The sequence below is a fragment of the Microcaecilia unicolor genome, chromosome 3, assembly GCF_901765095.1.
Source record: "Microcaecilia unicolor chromosome 3, aMicUni1.1, whole genome shotgun sequence".
Lineage (NCBI taxonomy): Eukaryota > Metazoa > Chordata > Amphibia > Gymnophiona > Siphonopidae > Microcaecilia > Microcaecilia unicolor.
Window position 1 is genome coordinate 234,343,700 of NC_044033.1, and position 25,805 is coordinate 234,369,504.

The following is a 25,805-nucleotide window of genomic DNA, read 5'->3' on the forward strand; positions in this document are numbered from 1 at the left end:
CACGTAATGAGCGTGAAATGTTATATCTGGTCTCATCGCGACCATGCTCCGTCTCCCATTTAGTGAGATCTAGTAACATACATTTCTAGAATGCTAGAATAGAGGGGTCCAAATTCTCTAAAGGCATCCAAGTTGAACATGAACATGGGTTGATAATGGATCTGTCTGAGGCTGGAGGATGATTAAGGAAACATTTTTTTTAAATGCAGTTTCCTGAAAAATCTAAACAGCGCCATCCGTGTGGAAAAAGGGTCATACTTCGTGGATGGAACAAAACCTAGTCCCAGACTCAATACTTGTTGATGTTTATGGACCAGCATTCAAAGAGCCAAGAAGTTTCTTCTGCTAGATCTGATGCACCCTCTGTGTCCTCAACTGCATTTTTAAACAGATAGAAGAAGGCCCAAGGCACCTGATGCACCATGTGTGCAGGTCTGTTACATAATTCACCTGTTTTGGGATCTTGCCATGTACTTGTAACCTGGGTTGGCCACTGTTAGAAAAAGGATACTGGGCTTGATGAACCTTCAGTCTGTCCCAGTATGGCAACACTTATGTACGTGTGTACTTAATGCATACCTTTTAAAGCCACGATATTTACACGTTCTTGCTGTCTTCAGGTAAGATACTCTTCCTTTTATTTGCTTGATTGACTTTAAGTAAAAGAAGCAACCATAATATCAAACAAACATGAATAATAATAATAATAAACACAAACATTTTCTGTGCGCAGCACTCTTTTGCTTAGCTTTATCTCTTTGATAGGTCAGTACAGATTTTCTGATATTTCATACCAGTTGGCTTTGTCATCCAATACTTTTTCTCCTTCACTCTATACAGTATAATTATGTTCTAAATATTTGATATGATGAATTAAATCTTTTATTTTCAACAGATCAGTTACACCTCAGGGAATCTTGTCATGAGCGACACATTTAAATTTCCTTATTTTTATCGGACTGTCCCCAGTGAGCTGCACCTCTGTGATGGGATAGTCAAACTTTTGAAGCATTTTGGCTGGACCTGGGTCGGTATCGTTGCAGCCAGTGATGAAAACAGCATGAGGGCTGTGCAGATCCTGAGAGAAGGGATTGAGCAAAGTGGAGGTTGCATTGATTTCATAGAAACCATCCGTCAGTCCACTTCACTCTTGCTTCAAAATACAGGTTATATTTCCAACACCATCATTACATCTTCAGCTAAAGTGATTATTTTATATTGTAATAGAGACTATACAGAGTACATAATACATTCAAGTATTTGGGAAGCACCAGGAAAGGTCTGGATCATCACAGCTGAAAGGTTATTTTTCCTTCCCTCACTGTGGGAAAAAAGAGTATTCCAAACTTTCACAAATTTGTTCGTGAGGTTAATCCTGCTCTATTTCCAAGTGATTTATTGATACAGACATGGTGGAAGGACCTGTGTAACCACCAGTGCCCCAAGAGCATCCAGAGATCCTGCAGCAGTAATGAAACATCTGACTACCTCTTACACTGTGACATCTCAATCCTTGGGAGCAGCTATAATGTATACAATGCTGTGTACGGCCTGGCACATGCACTGCACGACATGATCTCTTCTAGATCTGGAAATACCAACCTTTGGAGTGGAGAACTTGAGAGCATTTTGGATTTTTTACCATGGAAGGTAATATCCTTTGATAGAGGAATGTTATTTTCAGAAAGAAGTGATGATCAACAATTGCAGGATGCAGTGAAGTCTGTATACTCACATAGATGCTTCCCACCATCGGAAATGTGCACCATAGCATTAATTGCACAACTGTAAAAGGTTTTTTTTTAAATTGCTTTATTTATAAATTATTTCCACAGCGGGTGTATCTTTTTTCAATTTGTCAAAACATCTGCATCATGTAACAGAAAGCTTCTAGTTAACACATTGCACAACAGAATGAATTTGCCAACTAGTATTAACAAACAAATAACCAAAATTTTCCACTTTCTATCCCTTTTTGTCTTTTCCTTCCCCATCTTATCACTCCCCCAATCAAACTCCATTCTCCACCATGAAAGACTCCTTTGTTCTTCTCTGCTTTAAGTTTACCCTACAGCAGAGCCAGGTGGTTAATATTCAAAACTCCCACTTCAATCAAACCCATCAGATAGTAATTCATGTATCTGACAGCATCTGAGTTTCAATAATCACACTATTTCCTTTATAACTACTGCTTTAACCACAGAGTCCATGCCCATTGTGATAGAACCACCCCAAAACTGGAGCCCAATGATGGGGGGGGGGGGGGGGAAGAGAGCTTATTCCTCACCCTGATCCTTTTAAATTGCAGCATCTGGAACAAACGGAAAGATAAGGATCGTGCATTTTATATCGCATTCATTGTCGGTTTAATCATGAATTGATAATGATTGTGACTGCTGGTCATACTGGACAGACCATTATCTGTTGTCATTTACTATGGGGTCCTTTTACCAAGCTGCAGGAAAAAGGGCCCTGTGCTAGCGGCAGGGGAAGTTCTTCCTGTCTGCCAGGGCGCTTTGTACCGCAGCGGGTAAAAAGACCTCGGAACCCTTACGACATGGCCATGTGACAGGGAGCCCTTACCAAAATAAACCAGTGAGGTAGGTCCAAAGAGGAAACTTTATTGAAATAAGTGGCCTAGTGGTTAGGGTGGTGGACTTTGGTCCTGGGGAACTGAGGAACTGAGTTTGATTCCCACTTCAGGCACAGGCAGCTCCTTGTGACTCTGGGCAAGTCACTTAGCCCTCCATTGCTCCATATAAGCCGCATTGAGCCTGCTGTGAGTGGGAAAGCGCGGGGTACAAATGTAACAAAAATAAATAAAAAATAAATAAAAGATTGACCCGGCACGGCCGTGTTTCAGCCCAAAGGCCTGCCTCAGGGGTCTTGTAAAATCTACATAAAATCAGAAATAATATATATGAACAAATAAATGCTGAAACATATAAGGAAAATGCATAGCGTGACACATAAAGATTGTATGAATAAAATAAGCAATAGACAAGTGAAATAGATCATGTAATAAATGATATATAAAGGACAAATTCTTGGTTAAAAAGACAAATTAAATATGAAATATAAAATATGATCATCTTTTGACCGGCTTGTAAGCCCTAAGTGTAAATTAAGTTAATAAGCTAGGAAAAAACACTGCTGACATCTTAATGCTGAATAGTATATAAACATATACAGTGGGGGAAATAAGTATTTGATCCCTTGCTGATTTTGTAAGTTTGCCCACTGACAAAGACATGAGCAGCCCATAATTGAAGGGTAGGTTATTGGTAACAGTGAGAGATAGCACATCACAAATTAAATCCGGAAAATCACATTGTGGAAAGTATATGAATTTATTTGCATTCTGCAGAGGGAAATAAGTATTTAATCCCTCTGGCAAACAAGACCTAATACTTGGTGGCAAAACCCTTGTTGGCAAGCACAGCGGTCAGACGTCTTCTGTAGTTGATGATGAGGTTTGCACACATGTCAGGAGGAATTTTGGTCCACTCCTCTTTGCAGATCATCTCTAAATCATTAAGAGTTCTGGGCTGTCGCTTGGCAGCTCGCAGCTTCAGCTCCCTCCATAAGTTTTCAATGGGATTAAGGTCTGGTGACTGGCTAGGCCACTCCATGACCCTAATGTGCTTCTTCCTGAGCCACTCCTTTGTTGCCTTGGCTGTATGTTTTGGGTCATTGTCGTGCTGGAAGACCCAGCCACGACCCATTTTTAAGGCCCTGGCGGAGGGAAGGAGGTTGTCACTCAGAATTGTACGGTACATGGCCCCATCCATTCTCCCATTGTTGCGGTGAAGTAGTCCTGTGCCCTTAGCAGAGAAACACCCCCAAAACATAACATTTCCACCTCCATGCTTGACAGTGGGGACGGTGTTCTTTGGGTCATAGGCAGCATTTCTCTTCCTCCAAACACGGCGAGTTGAGTTCATGCCAAAGAGCTCAATTTTTGTCTCATCTGACCACAGCACCTTCTCCCAATCACTCTCGGCATCATCCAGGTGTTCACTGGCAAACTTCAGACGGGCCGTCACATGTGCCTTCCGGAGCAGGGGGACCTTGCGGGCACTGCAGGATTGCAATCCGTTATGTCGTAATGTGTTACCAATGGTTTTCGTGGTGACAGTGGTCCCAGCTGCCTTGAGATCATTGACAAGTTCCCCCCTTGTAGTTGTAGGCTGATTTCTAACCTTCCTCATGATCAAGGATACCCCACGAGGTGAGATTTTGCGTGGAGCCCCAGATCTTTGTCGATTGACAGTCATTTTGTACTTCTTCCATTTTCTTACTATGGCACCAACAGTTGTCTCCTTCTCGCCCAGCGTCTTACTGATGGTTTTGTAGCCCATTCCAGCCTTGTGCAGGTGTATGATCTTGTCCCTGACATCCTTAGACAGCTCCTTGCTCTTGGCCATTTTGTAGAGGTTAGAGTCTGACTGATTCACTGAGTCTGTGGACAGGTGTCTTTCATACAGGTGACCATTGCCGACAGCTGTCTGTCATGCAGGTAACGAGTTGATTTGGAGCATCTACCTGGTCTGTAGGGGCCAGATCTCTTACTGGTTGGTAGGGGATCAAATACTTATTTCCCTCTGCAGAATGCAAATAAATTCATATACTTTCCACAATGTGATTTTCCGGATTTAATTTGTGATGTGCTATCTCTCACTGTTACCAATAACCTACCCTTCAATTATGGGCTGCTCATGTCTTTGTCAGTGGGCAAACTTACAAAATCAGCAAGGGATCAAATACTTATTTCCCCCACTGTAAATGAACATATTTTAAAAACACGATTAAATAATATAATGCAAATTAGATGACAATAAAAATTGGATGTAAAAAAATACAATTATATACAAATTAGATAGCAATGGAAATTAAATAACAATATGAAATATTGATTACTTGTCAAGTATAAAAACGTTAATTGCTAATCAAACAAAATAAAATAAAACGATGAAGATCACATAATATATTTAAATGTTTTGTAAATAAGCCCTAAAATGATTAAAAAATATATGATAAAAATATAAAATGAAATTTAACTTATGTTACAAACAAATAAGTAAGATAAAATTAGAGAAAAAGATTTTTAAAATGTGAAAAAATTCAAAATGAAACATATGTGTTATATAATATTATCTTGTATTACAAACAGATCTATAAAAATAAAATAATAAGCGGCACTTCCGGTTGGGCTATGGAGGAGTGAAGAGGGGAAATATCGCTGCTCCGGAGCACCCAAGAAATCGGCATTATATTCAACACCTAAACCTAGCCCAAGAGCATAATAATACATATAAAACGTCCCTGTATACGAAGAAAGTGGTGAGGAGACGGAAAGAGAGTGAATGGCAACGAAATCGACACGAAAAGAAAGCCGCGAAAAAGGGCGGGCTGTGGAAACCAAAATGGCGGAGAAAACTTCGCCGCCGTCCCCTACACCGAGTTCACTATGGACCGTGGAAATAATCACAGAAGTAAAAGCGGCGGTGGAACATGCTATGGACACTAAGATGCAAAAAATCATTGATAAATTAGATAGCATGGAGGAGAGGCACGTGTCCATGATGGCGGACATACAAGCGGCGCAGCAGCGGCTTGGGACGGTGGAGGATGAATTAAAGAGCATAACTACCGAACACCCAAAGTTGTCCAAACGGGTGCAGGACTTAGAAGAAAAAATCGACGATCTGGAGAACCGATCGAGGCGGAACAACTTGCGCCTGGTCGGTCTCCCAGAGGCCTTGCCTGACAAAGATCTGCAGAACTTTTTAGAAACTTGGATCCCGCAGGCAGCAGCGCTCCCGGAATTGGCTGGCGACTTTAAGGTGGAGCGAGCACATCGGCTGGGGCAGCGGCAAGCAGGAGGAGATCGGCCCAGAACAGTAATCTTCAAAACGCTCAACTATGCCCATAAAATGAAAATAATACAAGCGCTGCGTGGCGGGAAACATTTGCAATACCAAAACCAAAAAATCCTATGTTTTCAGGATTACTCAGCTAAGGTATCGATCGCGAGAAAGGCTTTTGTACCACTCTGTTCAAAACTGTTTGAGATGAATTGCCGTTTTAGCCTCCTTTACCCGGCAAGACTGAGAATTCAAGATGGAGGTAAAGTGGTCTTTTTTGATCGCGTGGAGGAAGCGAAAATCTATGTGAATAAGTTGCAGGACGACAGACAGCAACCCACATAAGTAACATCATAAAGAAAGACAGATATACCATGTGGAAATCGAGGTGATTTAATTTTGAAGTGGATGTAAAATCACCTGTTTGGCACCTGTTTGGCAGTAGTAATTTTCCAGGACATAGGATGAGTGGAACTAAACCCTAAGTGCACTGCAGATGGATTGAGGGACAAGGCATGGCAATATGGGCCCGGCCACGGAAAGCAGCTGCAGCAGAGAGCATATATGAAGGAGGATATCAACAACTGAAAAGAGTCTAATGAGTGCACATTACATGGTCGGGACAATACAGTCGACAAGCTGCAGTACTTAAAAAAACATGTAACTATTACTGAGCTCAGTAGGTCAACTATTTGATGATTATTATAAACATATCGGACAAGATAATGAATGGCAGGATGGCTGAGGGAGCGTCTGAATGAATGGAGGATTGAAGTGATGAGTGGAGTGAGGGGGGTAAGGTGATAAGTTTAAGGCCACCTGAAATGTAAAAGGTTGTGCCCTGCAGTGGTCTATATAACAGAGAATCTAGATGAAGATCATAACTCTAGTACAGGTAGAGTCCATATGGACCAAGATGGACCACAGTGGGATATCTATAGGAGTATATACCACACGGTATAGAATGAATGACTGAAGGCCACTGAAGAGGTTTCTTAGTTTAACTTAAGTAGAGAGCGTACTTTCCATTACAACAACTATTATTTTTTTTTTTGGGGCTATATACTAGACTATGTAGTGGCAGAGAGAAGTCTGAAGAGTGGCTGAGAGGAGGCATGATTGAATGATTTCTGAGGGACAATGTTATGTTTAAAGGAATGGAGGGAGGGGACGGATCCGAATAGCGGAGGAGGGATTGGGTGATTTGTAAATGAAAGGGTGGGTAGCTCCAAGTCCAGAACGGAATGGATTCGGGGAACCGAATGGGAGGACTGGGGAAAAAAGGGAAGGAGGGGGGAGATGGGAGTTTGGGGAGTTGGGAGGGTTTTTGGGGGGGAGGGCATTGCGCACAATTTGTAGAAGCACTGGATAGGGGGAAAACTGAGAATTTGGAACATTCAAGTCTGGAGGGGGGGCGGAGGCTGGGACGCCCTCTCACAAATAAGAGAAGAAAGACACTGGAGGGCATTGTCTATAGGGAGAGATTAGGGGTAGGCTAATATGCCTAGCTTAAAATTTACTACCTGGAATGTTGGAGGGATTCACTCCCCAATAAAGAGGCATAAAATCTTGAAAACACTTAGAGACAGGGGGACCTCCGTTGCCTTTTTGCAGGAGACACACCTTTCCGCGATGGAACATGCCAAGCTTAAAAGATGGTGGGTGGGCAATCTTGTAGAAGCCCCAGCAAAAGGAAGGAAGGGGGGTGTAGTAATTTTATTCAAGAAGGGTCTGCACTTAGAGATAAAGAAGGTCATTGTGGACCCAGAGGGCAGATATGCTCTGGCCTCGGTAATCCTTGAGCGCCAACCTATGCTATTGTGCAATCTTTATGCCCCAAACATCTTTGATCGAACATTTTATACAAAGGTGATCAGACAGATATTGGACATGGGTGATATCCCGATAGTATTAGGAGCAGACCTTAACGATGTGGCAGATCCTCAAATGGATAGATCCAACCCTACTGATAGAGAATTAACAAAGATAGTGAGAGGGGTGAACTTATTAGGGTCAGCATTGGGTCTGGTGGATGGGTGGCGAACACTAAATCCTTTGGAGAAGGACTTCACACACATGTCAAGGGCCCACTCCACACTATCTAGAATAGATTATCTGCTAATATCAAGAGAACTTTTCACGCAGGTTGAAAACACAAAAATAGGGCCCATAATGATATCCGATCATGCCTGGGTAGAGTTAAGCCTTCAAGGAGGGCGCTCTGGGCAAATGGAGAGCAGTTGGAGATTTCCCTCGCACCTATATAGAGATAGAAACTTCACTCCATTCTTACTCTCCAAGTGGCAACAATATAAAATAGATAATGAACAGCATAGATCAAATGTAACCCTGTTCTGGGAGACAGCAAAGGTGGTGCTCAGGGGAGAAATCATTTCATATGTGAGTCACCAAAAGAAAGTGAGGAGGCGAGAGCTTTTGCGTCTAGAAAAACAAGTGACTGTCCTACGACAGCAATATGGAGTGAGTCATTCATTGCGAATAAAGAAGCAATTATTAGAAACCCAACAAATATTAAACGAGTTAATACATTTAGAGGCAAAGAAATCATGGGCGTACTATAAATATCAGCTTTATAAGTTCGCGAATAAAGGTAGCGCTCTCCTGGCTAGATTAGCAAAGGGTAGTACAGGTCGGAGCAAGATAGCCACACTGGTGGATTCTAAAGGGAAGCGTGTGAATGATGATAAGGCAATCAACAAAGTGTTTCGGGAATTTTTTGCTAAACTATATGAGTCACAGCAATCTCAGTTGGTAGATAGTGACGTTTATCTGAATAGCATAGAGCTTCCTAGAGTAACGAGTGAAGAATTATCACAGTTGAGTGCCCCAATAGACACAGAGGAAGTGGCATGGGTAATTAAGCAAAGTGCTCTGGGAAAGGCGCCGGGTCCTGACGGGCTCCGCAATGAGTTTTATAAATTATTACAGGACGATATTGGTCCGGTCCTGACAGAGGTTTTTCAGGAATCTGTCCAACAAAGAGCCCTCCCGAGACATCTGAACACAGCACAGATTATAGTATTAAGGAAGCCAGGTAAACCTGAAGATCAACCAGAATCTTACCGTCCCATATCCCTACTTAACACCGAGGTCAAACTTTTGGCCAAGATATTGGCAAACAGACTGGCAAGAGTATTACCATCCTTAGTAGCTGAGCCCCAAGTGGGGTTTACTCGGGGAAGGGTTATAGCCAAAAATATAAGACGGATCCTGGCGGCTTTGGAGACAATTGGATTGGAAGGACACCCAGCTTTACTCATCAGCTTTGACGCTGAAAAAGCGTTTGACAGAGTGGACTGGGGCTTCATGTTCGGTATATTAAAGGCTTACGGGATAGAAGGTTGGTTTAATGAGGCTGTGCAAACATTGTATGAAGACCCTGAGGCCTGTGTATACGCAAATGGTATAACTTCAGATAGATTCAAGATTAGAAGAGGAACTAGACAGGGGTGCCCTCTCTCCCCTTTACTATTTGTTTTAACTTTGGACCCACTGCTGCGGGAACTGCAGCTTAATCCCGATGTGAAGGGGGTACATGTAGGGGACTTTCTCTTTAAAACAGCTGCGTTTGCAGATGACCTATTGGTATTGCTAACTGAACCTAGAGATTCCCTGCCCTACCTGATGGAGAGTCTGGCGGAATATGGGGACTTCTCTGGTTTCCGATTAAATCTTTTAAAATCAGAAGCGTTGGCTAGTTCAGACGATTTACGGAAGTTGTGGGGAGCGGGATTCCCATTGCAGTGGGCAAACGACTCATTTAAATATCTAGGAATCCAGCTGGCAATGAGCCCGACAAGGTTATATGAAATTAATGTGCAACGGTTCCTCCGGGAGACAAAGGAGCAACTGATGAACTGGGCTAATTTGCCATTAACTTTGTTGGGACGATTGCATTTGTTCAGAATGATGGTCTTCCCTAGATGGCTTTATCTTCTACAAACCCTTCCTCTGTGGCTACTCAAAAAAGATTTAGAAACCCTTAGGAAATTAGTGATGAAATTTTGCTGGGGGGGTAGAAAATCTAAAGTGAGATGGAAATACTTATTAGGGGCACAAAAGATGGGTGGCTTAGGACTCCCAGACATCCGAAAGTATAACCAGGCGTGCATGTTAAGATACTTGAGAGATTGGTTGATGGATTCAGATACCTATACACATGTGGAACTTGAGCGAGACCTCTTCAGGCCTTGGCACCTGGTATCCTTGATACATTCTCCAAGGAGAGATTTACCAGAAAAAGTAAGAGGAAGTGTGCTGTTAAAGTCAATGAGACATGTGTGGAAAACAGTGCTCATGTATTGGGGGCAGGATAGTAGAGGAAGTGTGTGGTTACCTTTGAGGGGGAATGTTTCATTCAGGCCCGGAGATGAAAATAGGATTTTCCGACTATTAGAGAGTAAGGGAATCCATTCGATGGACGAGCTGGTAAGGGAAGATGGATCCTTACTCTCGTACACTGACTTCTTGGAGAAGTGTGGGCAGAAAACGGCTGCCTGGCTGGCGTACAGGCAGTTATCTCACTATGTGAACACCCTCCCACCAGATAGTCTACACCCACGATTTGGGAGACAATTAAGAGAATTATTAGAAGGAGATGCAGCGGGGCAAATCTCAGTGTCCTGGTTTTACAATAAATTAGGTAGGCTCGCAATGGAACGGGACCTGACAGAGGTAGCAAATAGATGGAGCATAGAGTCAGGCAGAAACATCTCTACACAGTTAATATCGTCAGCTCTTCAGAGTGGGGTAGCCATAGTTCACAGTGCAGAATTACAGGAGTGTCACTTTCGCACTATCCATCGGGCTTACTTCTCTCAGAGACAAGCTTTTAGAGCAGGAGTTTTGACCACACAGAACTGTAGGAAATGTCTTAGGTTGGAGGCAAACTTATTCCATGGGATCTGGCAATGTAGGTCAATATCATCATTCTGGGCGGCAATTGGCAGATACTTGACAAGGGTGTTGGGGCGCACAATCAGTATAACATTTGAAAGAGCTATATTCAGTATGCCTAGACTCTGGATGGGAACCACGAGGGGAGAGAAATTGTTTTAGCAAGGCCTGCATTTTGGGGAAAAAATGCATCTTACTACACTGGACTGATGATTGCCCACCCTCCTTTTGGCACTGGAGGAATAGACTCCAGGAACTGCTGACATGGGAGTCTAGAGGGGCGGGACTGTCGCCGGGAAGGCAGCGGAGGTTTCTAGCAATATGGGGGGCATATATAAACACTAGCCAGCTTATAATCGAAAGACAAAAACGCCTATATTGCGACCTAAATCGGGAGATAGGCGTTTATCTCCCAAAAACGAATAACGCGGTATAATCGAAAGCCAAACTTGGACGTTTTCAACTGCACTCCATCGCGGAAGCGTACAAAGTTGACGGGGGCATGTCGAAGGCGTGGTGAAGGCGGAACTGGGGCGTGGTTATCGGCCGATCAGAGATGGGCGCCTTTCGCCGATAATGGGAAAAAAATATGCGTTTTTAGCGAGAATTTAGGGCACATTTCCTGGACCCTGTTTTTCCATGAATAAGGCCCCCAAAAGTGCCCTAAATGACCAGATAACCACTGGAGGGAATCGGGGATGACCTCCCCTGACTCCCCCAGTGGTCACAAACCCCCTCCCACCACAAAATATGCCGTTTCACAATTGTTTATTTTCACCCTCAAATGTCATACCCACCTCCCTGGCAGCAGTATGCAGGTCACTGGAGCAGTTATTAGGGGGTGCAGTGGACTTCAGGCAGGTGGACCCAGGCCCATCCCTCCCCTACCTGTTACAATTGTGCTGCTTAATGCTTATTAGTCGTCCAACCCCCCAAACCCACTGTACCCACATGTAGGTGCCCCCCTTCACCCCTTAGGGCTATAGTAATGGTGTAGACTTGTGGGCAGTGGGTTTTGAGGGGGATTTGGGGGGCTCAACACACAAGGGAAGGGTGCTATCCACCTGGGAGCTCTTTTACTTTTTTTTTTGTTTTTGTAAAAGTGCCCCCTAGGGTGCCCGGTTGATGTCCTGGCATGTGAGGGGGGACAGTGCACTACGAATCCTGGCCCCTCCCACGAACAAATGCCTTGGATTTATTCATTTTTGAGCTGGGCACTTTCATTTTCCATTATCGCTGAAAAACAAAAACGCCCAGCTCACAAATTGTCGAATAAAACATGGACGTCTATTTTTTTCGAAAATACGGTTCGGTCCGCCCCTTCACGGACCCGTTCTCGGAGATAAACGCCCATGGAGATAGACGTTTTCGTTCAATTATGCCCTTCTATATCACCTAAGGCGAGAAGCCATATCTTGAATAGACTTCCCTGGGACCAGTAAAGGGAATTTGACAATAAGCAATGCGCAGGGAGGGGAAGGGAGGGGAGGGGGGGAATTTGGGGGAATAAGGAAAAGAGATTTGGTTAGGTAGATTAAAGGCTGGAGAGGGCCCTGTTTATCAGGATCCTACCTGACATTTGTTTAATGAGTTTCAATATATATCACGGTTAATTCTCGTTTCAGGGAAGGTTTTAGATGATTGAGGCTCAGGTCATCTTGAAGTTAATAAAGTTAATAAAGAATACCAACTTGAGAAGGGAAGGGAAAGGGGTGGGGGGCATAGGGGGGAGAAAAGTTTCTAAAGCATAACTTAGATGGTTGTTTTGCACTATCTTTAATCCTGGTATACAAGAGGTTATTGCCGCAATATTAAGCGGACATATATGTGATCTGCTGTCTCTGTAAATCAGGATAGGCTAATAATCAGCAATACACAACAAGAGTTATTATTTGAATTCAGTATTTTATTTAGAAGTTCATGTAACAACAAAGATATAAATATTATGTTCACAGGCACAAAGGTTTGGGGGGGGGGAGAAAATGTGGGGGGGAAAAAACCTAGATAATAGAAATTAATGATTTCTTCATATAAGTATGTCATGTTATTTACACAATTTTACATCGAAATGTATATTCATGTATAACATGCTGAACCATCAATAAAAACTGTTGAAACAAAAAAAAATAAAATAAAATAATAAGCTAAATTAATTAAAAAATGAATAAATTAAAAATTGAGAATGGCAAAACAAAAATTATGTGAATGTCAAAAAAAAAAGAAAGAAAAAAGAGGGGAGAAAGCGGATAATTCTGTTAATACCTCTTGTATCGTTTGTTCCTTATCTTCCAGTGCAGTGTATTACTTGTTATATTCATACAGTTTCAAGAGAGTTTGCACTAAGACCACTGAGAGGAAAGTATGTTCCTGCTGGATTAAGGGTCTGGATTGTATATGGATACCTATTGATAAAACTATTTCTATTTAGCAGATTTACTTAATCCTTATTATTGTTTTGGGACACTTAAATTTAAGTTATATTCACTTGGGGAGTTAAGGGCTTCATGTTTAGAGAGTACTTTATGATGTATAGAGCTTTAAAGTGAGCCGCTTTTGTGGTTTGACTCACTGAAATTCATGCTCGGCTGTAGGTACAGCCTATACTGAACTCTCCCTTGTGCCCTTTTAAGAAACATCACAGTGATTACATCTCTAGGCATCCGATATACTTTTTCATCATATTTTCAGGATTGAGTACTTTTTTGAATTGAATCTAGAGTGCCTGACTTTAGGAGTGTATCCCTGCAGTTAATTCACTAACAAAAATGTTTTGCTTTCCATTAGCTTCATCATTATCTGAAGAACCTTCATTTTAAGAATGTTCTGGGCGAGGAAATCTTTTTTGATAAGAATGGTGATCTCGCCATTGGATATGATATTATAAGCACTGGTCATTCTACCCAATGGGACACGTAGTAATGAAATTGTTGGAAGTTATAACCCTTTTGCTCCACTAGGGGAGGACTTTACCATCAATGAGAAGGCAATTACAGTGGGGGAAATAAGTATTTGATCCCTTGCTGATTTTGTAAGTTTGCCCACTGACAAAGACATGAGCAGCCCATAATTGAAGGGTAGGTTATTGGTAACAGTGAGAGATAGCACATCACAAATTAAATCCGGAAAATCACATTGTGGAAAGTATATGAATTTATTTGCATTCTGCAGAGGGAAATAAGTATTTGATCCCCCACCAACCAGTAAGAGATCTGGCCCCTACAGACCAGGTAGATGCTCCAAATCAACTCGTTACCTGCATGACAGACAACTGTCGGCAATGGTCACCTGTATGAAAGACACCTGTCCACAGACTCAGTGAATCAGTCAGACTCTAACCTCTACAAAATGGCCAAGAGCAAGGAGCTGTCTAAGGATGTCAGGGACAAGATCATACACCTGCACAAGGCTGGAATGGGCTACAAAACCATCAGTAAGACGCTGGGCGAGAAGGAGACAACTGTTGGTGCCATAGTAAGAAAATGGAAGAAGTACAAAATGACTGTCAATCGACAAAGATCTGGGGCTCCACGCAAAATCTCACCTCGTGGGGTATCCTTGATCATGAGGAAGGTTAGAAATCAGCCTACAACTACAAGGGGGGAACTTGTCAATGATCTCAAGGCAGCTGGGACCACTGTCACCACGAAAACCATTGGTAACACATTACGACATAACGGATTGCAATCCTGCAGTGCCCGCAAGGTCCCCCTGCTCCGGAAGGCACATGTGACGGCCCGTCTGAAGTTTGCCAGTGAACACCTGGATGATGCCGAGAGTGATTGGGAGAAGGTGCTGTGGTCAGATGAGACAAAAATTGAGCTCTTTGGCATGAACTCAACTCGCCGTGTTTGGAGGAAGAGAAATGCTGCCTATGACCCAAAGAACACCGTCCCCACTGTCAAGCATGGAGGTGGAAATGTTATGTTTTGGGGGTGTTTCTCTGCTAAGGGCACAGGACTACTTCACCGCATCAATGGGAGAATGGATGGGGCCATGTACCGTACAATTCTGAGTGACAACCTCCTTCCCTCCGCCAGGGCCTTAAAAATGGGTCGTGGCTGGGTCTTCCAGCACGACAATGACCCAAAACATACAGCCAAGGCAACAAAGGAGTGGCTCAGGAAGAAGCACATTAGGGTCATGGAGTGGCCTAGCCAGTCACCAGACCTTAATCCCATTGAAAACTTATGGAGGGAGCTGAAGCTGCGAGTTGCCAAGCGACAGCCCAGAACTCTTAATGATTTAGAGATGATCTGCAAAGAGGAGTGGACCAAAATTCCTCCTGACATGTGTGCAAACCTCATCATCAACTACAGAAGACGTCTGACCGCTGTGCTTGCCAACAAGGGTTTTGCCACCAAGTATTAGGTCTTGTTTGCCAGAGGGATTAAATACTTATTTCCCTCTGCAGAATGCAAATAAATTCATATACTTTCCACAATGTGATTTTCCGGATTTAATTTGTGATGTGCTATCTCTCACTGTTACCAATAACCTACCCTTCAATTATGGGCTGCTCATGTCTTTGTCAGTGGGCAAACTTACAAAATCAGCAAGGGATCAAATACTTATTTCCCCCACTGTATGTGGGAGGACTTATTCAATCAGGTCAGATATAAGATGGAAACTACTGAACCATGCACTTATCATGCATGTTGTTATATAAGAATACAAAAGCTGATCACCTTAGCCCATGTCAAGGGGAAAGCTGAAAAAATTATCAAAAATATAACAGGAAAATTTTGATTTATTTCAAATCTGCAGCTAATGATCCCATCACATTACAGACCTATATCCCACTCCTACACACAAACAAATAGCTTTATAAGGGAACTTTATCACTCAAAAAATTCTACAAATGGAGAGGGTCAAAAAAGATATATTGTTTCCCTTGCCAAGAGATTAAACAGTTACAAAGGAAACTAAAAAAAAAAAATGGTCCCACCCACTTGAGAAATTTTTGATTTCAATTGAAGAAATAAAATTGTATCCTTTTTTTTACAAAAAAAAGTAACCAAGAGAGTGGCTCTAGTAATAATATTATCAGAAGATGTTTCTAAGAAATTAGTCAAATTAAAGTCACTACTCTCCAAAGAGTCAAAAGCTCCTTACTCAGAATTAAGCACACATTTTTGTTTTACTAGAAAGATGCATTCTCATATGTCTACATGTCTTAAATCAGCCCTATACACTGCCCTATTGTAACCATGTGAAAACCACTTTATCAAATAAATGAATAAATAAATAAAATTGTCATTATTTAAATGAGTTAATTTAGGACCATGACTCCAAAAATATGGCTCCTAATTCCTCTGAAGGTTAGCCTTTCAATTTCTAAAATGGGAGCTGTTATTCAGTAGTACAATGAGTATTGTGTGCAATTCTGGTCACCTGCATCTCAAAAAAGATATAATAGAAGAGGTTCAGAGCAGGGAAACTAAAATGATTAATGGGATTGAAAGGAGGTTGGAACTCTTCAGCTTGGAAATAAAGAGCTGAGGAAAGATATGATAAAAGATATGATAAAATCCAGAGTGAATTGGAACAATAAAGCCAAATCAATTGCTTACTTTTTCAGTAAGTACAAACACTAGAGGGCATGCCATGAAATTACTAAGCAGTATAATTAAAACAAATAGGAGAAAATATTTTTTTCAGTTAGGGGCCCTTTTACTAAAGGGCAGTAGGGATAACAAATGGGGAGCATCAGGGCTAGCAGAACCCGGTAAGCATGGCAGGGGGGTGTCAACCTCTGGACGGTGCCACAAGCCATGCTTACCACTGCCCGGGTGGCTCACAGTTCCAGCCCAGTTGCAGGCAGCTCTCGGATCCCATCTGCCTGCCTTCAGCTCCCTGACAGCCCTCCTTTTGTTCCTGCCGCCCTGGGGGTTTTAAATCTTTTATTTCACCTCAAGTCACAGCAGTGGCGGCACTTAAAGCAGCAGGCTCATCTGCAGCTTTCCCTTCCCCCTCAGTGTCCCACTTTTCTCTGATGTAATTTCCTGTTTCCGTGAGGCCGGGACTCTGAAAGGAATGGGAAGGCTGGAGGTGAGCCTGCTGCTTTCACTGCCACTGACGCCACTGACACTGCTGCCGCTACGACGAGGTAAAATAAAAGATTTAAGTCCCGCAGGGCAGCAGGAATGAAAAGGTAGATGTTGCCGGAGAAGAGGGCGGGCAGGTGGGGCTGGATTTGGAACTGGAACTCAGGGGTTGAAAAGGAGGACTGGGGCGAGTCACTGGACATGGATGGGAGGGGAGGATAGGGGGCAAAGGAGAAGCGCTGGACATGGATGGGGGGAGGAGAGAGGAGAAATTGCTGAGCATGGAGGGGAGGGCAGGGCCCAGGGAGAGAGGAGAAATTGCTGAACATGGAGGGGAGGGCAGGGGAGAGAGGAGAGTTGCTGGACATGGATGGATGGAGGGGAGAAAAGGGGAGAGAGGAGAGTTGCTGGACATGGATGGATGGATGGAGGGGAGGGAAGGGGAGAGAGGAGAATTGCTGGGCATGGATGGATGGAGGGGAGGGCAGGATAAATTCTGGGCATGGATGGAGGGGAGGGAAGACAGGAAGGAGATGCACATGGAGGGGAGGGGAGAGAGGAGAAATGCTAGACATGGATGGAATGGAGGGCAAAGAGAGGAGAAATGTTGGACAGGGATGGAGGGAAGGAAAGATAGAGCAAGGAGATGCACACGGATGGAGGGGAATGGAGAGAGAAGAAATGTTGGACATAGGTGAAGGGGAGGGAAGACAGAGGAAGAGATGCACATGGATGGAGGGGAGACAGGAGAAATTCTGGACATAGATGGAGGGGGAAGGAAGACAGGGGAAGAGATGCACATGGATGGAGGAGAGGGGAAAGAGGAAAAATGCTGGACATGGAGGAGAGGGAAGAGAGAAGGAGATGCATATGGATTGAGAGGAGGGAAGAGAGAGGAAGGAGATACATACTGATAGAGATGAGGGAAAAGGAAGAGAGGAGAAAAACTGCACATGGATGGAGAAAATAGGTTGAAGCTGGATCTAGTCTGCGGAGGACCTGGCTTTTACTTATGTATGTAGGGCAAGAAATGAAGAAGAAAGGATGAAAGTAAAGAAATAAATGGAAAGGAAGCCCTGGAAACAGAGTTAAGAGAACAGATAGAGAGCAGCAGAATCAGAGACTGGGACCAACATGATCAGAAAAACAAAGTCACCAGACAACAAAGGTAGAAAAAAATCATTTTATTTTCATTTTAGTGTTTGGAATATGTCCAATTTGAGAATTTCCATCTGCTGTCTTATTTTGCAATGTGTTTCTTTCTGTTTTTTCTGGTATTGTGCTGCATGCAGAGTTAGCTTCTTAGGATTTGGGGCTATATCTGTTTTGCATGTGTGACTGCAAGGCCAAGTGTCTGAATAAGGATCTGTTTGTTAGGTTCTGAGATTTTGGTAACATATTGTTTCTGACTTGGCAAGCCTGTTCTCCTAATTCCTGGTCTGCATGCTAATTTGGTTTGTGTCATTTTGGTTATACTGGAGCTGTAACAGCTTACATAAATTATTTATAATGAACCCCCCCCCCCCCACAAGTTAATTTTTCTTCTCCTAAACTGGTGTAATATTTTCAATGATGCATGGCAGGTAAAGGGGTGTGGCTACTGTGGGTGCCACAACTTTAGGGGCAGAGCCATTGTGATTCCGCCCCTGGATGGGTAGGGGGCACCGACTAATAGGCTGCAGGAGGGCACCAGAAACCCTAGCACCGGCGCTGGGGAGCATGAGGGAAAACAGCACTACTGCCGGGCACGCCCAGTTGCCCAGCGGTATTTCTGTTTTTGGCGCATGTCGTTTCCCATGCCGGAATATACAAAAAACTTTTTCTAGCATGGGTGTGTGCTGGAAGTAATCAGGCAGTTTATGGCCATAGCCACGCAGTTCCCGATTACCATGTGAGTAGTGCGTGAGCTCTCACTTCCTATTAAATAGGTGGCTGTAAGGGCTCAAGTAGTAAATGATGGCAGGCCAGTTGTAAAATTAGCGTAGTGCCAATGAAGACCTCCTTTTTAAAAAAGGGTTTTCATGGCCATGGTATAAAGTGGGCTCAGTGTGTAGCAGGGATCTTACCCTCCTCCCCCCTCCCCCTTTAGCCAACCATGTCCAGCGACCCTTCCCCCCTGCCCCCCCCCCCCCCCCGGTGCATCAAACCCCCTCGCCACTCACAGCTGGCACTGGTAACGCTGTCCGTCCACTGGTGCTTCTCCCGTTGAGCAGTAGCGGATGCTACAAAAAGGGAAAAGCATAAATGTTTTTAAAACTCACTTGCGGCACCGCCGACAGCCATTAGGCATTGGCTGTTGGTTCTGCAGCCGCTCCTCCTCTCCCCTCTCACATCGCTGCGCTCCTCTGGGGTCTTCCTCCAGGGGCAGTGACGTGGAGGCGAGAGGAGGAGCGGCTGCAGAGCCGACAGCCAATGCCTGATGGCTGTCTGCGGTGCCGCACTTGAGGTATACAAAACTTTAGGGTTTTTCCTTTTTGTAGTGGTTGCTGCTGGTCAACAGGAGAACCAGCAGTGGCCGGACATTGTTTCCATTGGCAGGTGCGGGTGGCGAGGGGGTTGATGTGGTTGGGGGGAGGGGTTGATGTGCTTCGGGGTTGGGGAGTTTTTTTTTTGATGCGCTGCTCCCTGCCACTTGCAGCAAGTGTCTGCAAGTGGCAGGGAGCGGCACACGCACAGCTGATTCCCAGGCAGGGGAAGGAGTAGGGAAACATGCTCCGCTGTGAATCAGCTGTGAGTGACGTCAGCCTGTCATCGTTTCCATTGGCAGTTGCGGGTGGCGAGGGGCAGTTGCGGTTGGCAAGGGGCAGTTGCGGTTGGCGAGGGGGTGGGGGGGTTGATGTGCTTCGGGGTTGGGGAGCTGTGTTTCCCTACTCCTTCTCCTTGCCTGTGAATCAGCTGTGAGTGATGTCACAATGCGGTTGGTGACGTCACCGATCTACACAGCCTTAGAATGTTGCTTCAAGCCAGGCACAGAATGTTGGAGGTGAGAATTAGTATATAGGATGACTGCATAACTTGATCATTTATCTGAATATCTTCATGCTGTATTGAGTGGTAATATCCATATAGATAAGTCTGCTGAATATGTTGACCTTACTTTGTACAGATAAGTTATCCATATAAAGATAGACCTGTTCTTTCTGGGTATAATTTGCTATGTATGGATAAGTTATATGGGTAGTAGATGAGTATTACTTATATCTATAGCACTTTATGTCTGCCCCTGGAACAACCTTGCTCCCTTCTTCAGACGCGCAGATCAATTTTGGCTACATGTTGAGGACAAAGATCTTATCTGTCTGAATCTTATGAGCATATGGAAATTTCAAATTTATTTGAGGAAACAGAGGTATTTCATCATTCTGTTTAATCAAGATATTAATTTTAAGGGTGACCAGCACAAGAACATTCTTCAACACATTCCCCAATGAACCTGAATAACTGATTCCAGGTCAACCTTGTTTCAAAGTTTATTTATATATTCCAATAAAAATAGTGTTCCTTCCTCACCCCTGTATTCTACTGAATAGCTTGGTAATGAGACAAAAAAAATGATAGAACCAGCTCATGTTTACAAAGAAAAGTAAAACTGCATCTGAAAAGTAATAATTCAGTGTTCTTTCAACTTTCTCAGATTATTTTCTCAATCCTCAGGCAACTCCACAGTCTAGATGCAGCCTGAGTTGTCTTCCTGGATTCAGAAAATTAACCAGGGAAGGAATGCCCATCTGCTGTTATGACTGTGTTCCCTGTTCAGAAGGCGAGGTCTCCAACCAAACTGGTGAGTGATAAGATTATAATGAGGCTGCTCTTGGGCACTGGTTATTCATTATTGAACCTGTATCCAGCTTTAGCAGATAGCATTGTTTAAAAATACTGGCAGCCATGGTTATAAACACATCATTGTATTGATCACCAATATCCAGACAAATTTAGTACTCACATAGCTAGGGCTTTTTTTGAGGGGGTACTGACTACTGGCACCATAGGCGTAGACTGGGGGGGGCGAGGGGGGGCAATGCCCCCCCAAACGACGACGAGGCGCCGCCGCGCCATTAGTTTAAAAAAAAAAAAACACATGCAGGCATGCGCTCCTCTCCATTCGCTTGGCTTCCCTGCCCTCTCTGTCTTCGTCCCGCCTTCCTCTGACGTCAGAGGAAGGCGGGACGAAGACAGAGAGGGCAGGGAAGCCAAGCGGACGGAGAGGAGCGTGTCCGTCTACCCCTCTCTCTTCCTCCCTCCCTCCGCCGCCGCAGGCAGCAGTCTTTTCCAGCGTTCCTGGCAGCGGTAGCGTTGTACACGCTGCCTTCGGCTCTGCCCTGAAGCCTTCTCTTCAAGTTCCTGTTCCCGCATAGGTGGGAACAGGAACTTGAAGAGAAGGCTTCCGGGGCAGACCGAAGGCAGCGTGTACATCGCTACCGCTGCCAGGAACGCTGAAAAAGCTGAAGACTGTTGCCTGCGCCGGAGGGAGGGAGGAAGAAAGGGGGTAAACGGAGTCACCATCTTGGACCTCGCGGGGGGGGGGCAGTAGAAGGAAGATGGATGGTACTGGGAGGGGTGGGGGAGCGGAGGGAAGGAGCAAGAGATGGTTGGGACTGGGAGGGGTGGGGAGCAGAAGGAAAGAGCAAGAGATGGATGGGACTGGGAGGGGTGGGGAGCAGAGGGATGGACCAGGAGATGGATGGGATTGGGAGAGGTCAGGCACAGCAGAGGGAAGGAGCAGAAGATGGATGGGACTGGGAGGGGTGGGGAGCAGAGGGAAGGAGCAAGAGATGGATGGGACTGGGAGGGGTGGGGAGCAGAGGGAAGGACCAGGAGATGGATTGGACTGGGAGGGGTGGGGAGCAGAGGGAAGGAGCAAGAGATGGATGGGACTGGGAGGGGTGTGGAGCAGAGGGATGGACCAGGAGATGGATGGGATTGGGAGAGGTCAGGCACAGCAGAGGGAAGGAGCAGAAGATGGATGGGACGGAGGGATGGTGAGCAGAGGGAAGGAACAGAAGATGGATGGGACTGGGAGGGGTGGGGAGCAGAGGGAAGGAGCAAGAGATGGATGGGACTGGGAGGGTGGGGAGCAGAGGGAAGCCTACTGGAAAGAAGACACTGCATAAAACAGAAGACACTGGGACCAAAGCGAATAGAAAAACTAAATGATCAGACAACAAAGGTAGATAAAAGTATTTTATTCATAATTTATTAATTGAAATGTGTCAGCTTTTTGAAATGTGCATCTGTGATATTTTGCCTGTAAATTTCAATTCCTTTCTCCATATTAGCATATTCATTTGCATATGTATATCTGCAAATGATATGCTAATATGCTTTGCCCATTCTTTGCCCCCCCAAATGAAACAGTCAAACTACGCCTATGACTGGCACCTTTTCCATTGTCTGCTAAAATTGACCCTTGGTCCCCAAGTTTTCACAAAAGAGTTCAGGCTCTACACAACAATTCTGCCTTGTCATAGATTTTTTGACTTGCTGCAGGGAGCCTGGCTATCGTGGGGTGGGTCCCTCAGTGATCACCCCACCCCCTGAAGGGTGGCCTAGAATTTGAGTACTGGCACCTTTTTCGCTAGAAAAAACACACTGCACATAGATATTGTAATGACTAATGGGTTCTGCCTAAAGCTGGCAGGCAGAGCAGGGAAAGGGCCTACTTGTATTATCCCCGGCCACAGCATTGGTTTTGGAGGGTGAGGGAAAACCTGGCCTGGCAAGAGAAGGAGAAGGATCCCAGTCAGACAGGTTCCATTCAATATCAGGGAAAATCTTTAAAGACAGACCAGGATTCCGATTTAGCCCAGGCACCCTGGTTGACTAAGTATAGTATGGATATAGGCTGCAGCTGGGAAGGGGAGTGGTCACCATGGGCTAATATGAAGGAGGAAGTAGGAAGTGAGGAACCAGAGATGGAGTGGGCTGATCAGGCAGTGTCTCAAACTACTCCAGACATCACAAATGGAGGTAGCACTGGAGGAGTGAAGGAACCCAGCTGCAGGGAGATTCAGTGTCTGGATAAAATTTGCCATTTTTTTTCTCTTCACACAGGCCCCCTGGGAGGACTGGAGCCAGTTTAACTGGTAAAGTGGGAGGTGGGGACAAGCCACAGCTGAAACTGCACTGGGGCTGTCAGCAAAGCAGAGTGAAAAGCTATTAACTATTGCTGGACTGTTCGAACTAATGGAACTAAGAAATGAACTTTATTTCATAAGCCATAGTAAGGCTATGGCTACCATTTGCTGTTTGACCTGGAAATAGGACTCTGCTCTGAGCTGTGAGGGGGTGGAGGAGGACTTGTAAAGTTATTGAGGAGTTTCAAGTTATACTGAAGAAAAGGGTTCAACAAGCTGTGTGCCAAAAGATTTTACTGAAAGCAAGGAAGGCCAAAGTCTGCCTTTCTTTCTTGGGTTACATATTAGAAATATCAATAGAAATCAAACAAAATAAAACATGGAAAATAAAATAAGATGATACCTTTTTTATTGGACATAACTTAATACATTTCTTGATTAGCTTTCGAAGGTTGCCCTTCTTCGTCAGATCGGAAATAAGCAAATGTGCTAGCTGACAGTGTATATAAGTGAAAACATTCAAGCATTACTATGACAGTCTGACAGGGTGGGAGGATGGGGGTGGGTCGGAGGTATGCATGGGGACATCAAATGATGGATTAATGTATTATTGTTATCATTTGTTGGGTGAGTCCAAAGTAAATGATTTGTGTTTTTGCCAGAAACTGTATCATTGGTTGAGGCCATCCTAAATTACACGTGTTTTATATTATAGCTAAAATAAGATGTTAATACACAATTTGAATATAAAATTTAAGTAAATATAATGGTCAATAACAATTTTGCTTTGATGTCCCCATGCATACCTCCGACCCACCCCCATCCTCCCACCCTGTCAGACTGTCATAGTAATGCTTGAATGTTTTCACTTATATACACTTTCAGCTAGCACATTTGCTTATTTCCGATCTGACGAAGAAGGGCAACCTTCAAAAGCTAATCAAGAAATGTATTAAGTTATGTCCAATAAAAAAGGTATCATCTTATTTTCTTTTCCATATTTTATTTTGTTTGATTTCTATTGATAACCTTAAGAGTGGACTAACACGGCTACCACACTCCTCTACTATATTAGAAATACAAACCACACAGTGCTTTATCTTGCGGCAGAACTGTTGTTTGTTTGTTTTGTTTTTTGAACAAAGAAGCTGTCACGGATTCAGGTATAGTGAGCCCTTGGACCACAGTCGGAGCTAAGGCATACAAGTCACCTGGGTGGCACAAGGTAGAAGTCAGAGCAAGACTGGACTAGGCACAAGGCAAGATAGGACTACAATAAACCAGGAGACTACACAAAGCAAGGCAGAAGTAACAAAGTACAAGACAAGACAAGGACCGGATCCAGATTAGGCAAGGAAGCCAAGGCAAGGCAAGGGAGCTAGAACTGGAATCCAGACAGGACAAGGAAAGACTCGGAACTAGATTAAAACTGGGACTGGATCCAGGCAATACAAGGCAAGGCAGAAAAAGGCAAGACATGAAACTATACTAAAACTGGGACCAGAAAAGTGCAAGACAAGGGTAAGGCAAGGACTGGATCCTAGAAGATGCCTGGGAGGGGCCTATTCTATAAAAGAACATAGACATTCATGTATGTCCTGCAACAGATCCTATTTGTGAGATAATCAGACAATATTTTCCATTCTCAGATATGGATACCTGTATAACATGCCCAGAGAACCAATGGCCCAATCAGAAGAAAGATGCCTGCATCCCAAAAGTAATAACGTTCTTGTCCTATGAAGAGCCTTTGGGGATAACTTTGACTTTCATCATAATTTTCTTCTTTCTCATCACTACTGTTATTTTGGGAATCTTCATTTACTACCAAGACACTCCCATAGTGAAAGCCAACAACCGAGACCTCAGTTACATTCTCCTCATCTCACTCATGCTCTGCTTCCTCTGTTCTTTGATATTCATTGGCCGTCCTGAAAAGGTGACCTGTATTCTCCGACAGGTTGTTTTTGGGATCACTTTTTCCATTTCACTCTCCTCTGTATTGGGAAAAACTATCACTGTCATCATGGCCTTTCAAGCCATCAAGCCTGGCAACAAGCTCCGGAAATGGATGAGTTCCAGGTTCTCAAACTCTATAGTCCTTTCCTGTTCCCTTCTTCAGGCTCTTTTCTGTCTCATCTGGTTGTGCACTGCTCCCCCCTTCCCATATCTTAATATGAGATCAGAAACTGGAACAATTCTAATTGAATGTAATGAAGGATCAATCGTTGCATTTTACTGTGTTCTGGGATATCTAGGATTTTTGGCTGGTACCAGCTTTATTGTAGCTTTGCTAGCAAGAAATCTACCTGACAGCTTCAATGAAGCCAAGTACATCACCTTCAGCATGTTGGTGTTCTGCAGCGTCTGGGTCTCCTTCATCCTAACGTATTTGAGCTCCAAGGGCAAGTACATGGTGGCAGTGGAGATATTTGCTATCCTGGCTTCAAGTGCTGGACTTCTGGGCTGTATTTTTCTCCCTAAGTGCTACATTATTCTGCTGAGGCCTGAAAGGAACAGCAGAAAATACATAACTAAAAACTGGAATGATTAAATTTTTTTGTAAAAGATGGATTAATGTATTATTGTTGTTATTTGTTGGGTGAGTCCAAAGTAAATGATTTGTGTTTTTGCCAGAAACTGTATCATTGGTTGAGGCCATCCTAAATTACACATTTTTTATATTATAGCTAAAATAAGATGTTAATACACAATTTGAATATAAAATTTAAGTAAATATAATGGTCAATAACAATTTTGTCTGTGGTATCTTATTATTGGATTAACTTTGTACATGTGAGTAGCTTTTCAGTGTGTTACTCCCTTCATGTTTATTCAGGTTGCAAAGAACGGGTCCTAAAAAGACCCCAATCTGCTCAAAATACAGCAGCTCAATTTATTTA

At 43.8% G+C, this 25,805-nt stretch overlaps 1 pseudogene; it reads left to right on the forward strand.

Moving 5' to 3' along the window:
* Positions 1-901: 901 nt before the first annotated feature.
* On the forward strand, positions 902-25,456 carry LOC115464437 (annotated as a pseudogene).
* Positions 25,457-25,805: the final 349 nt, after the last annotated feature.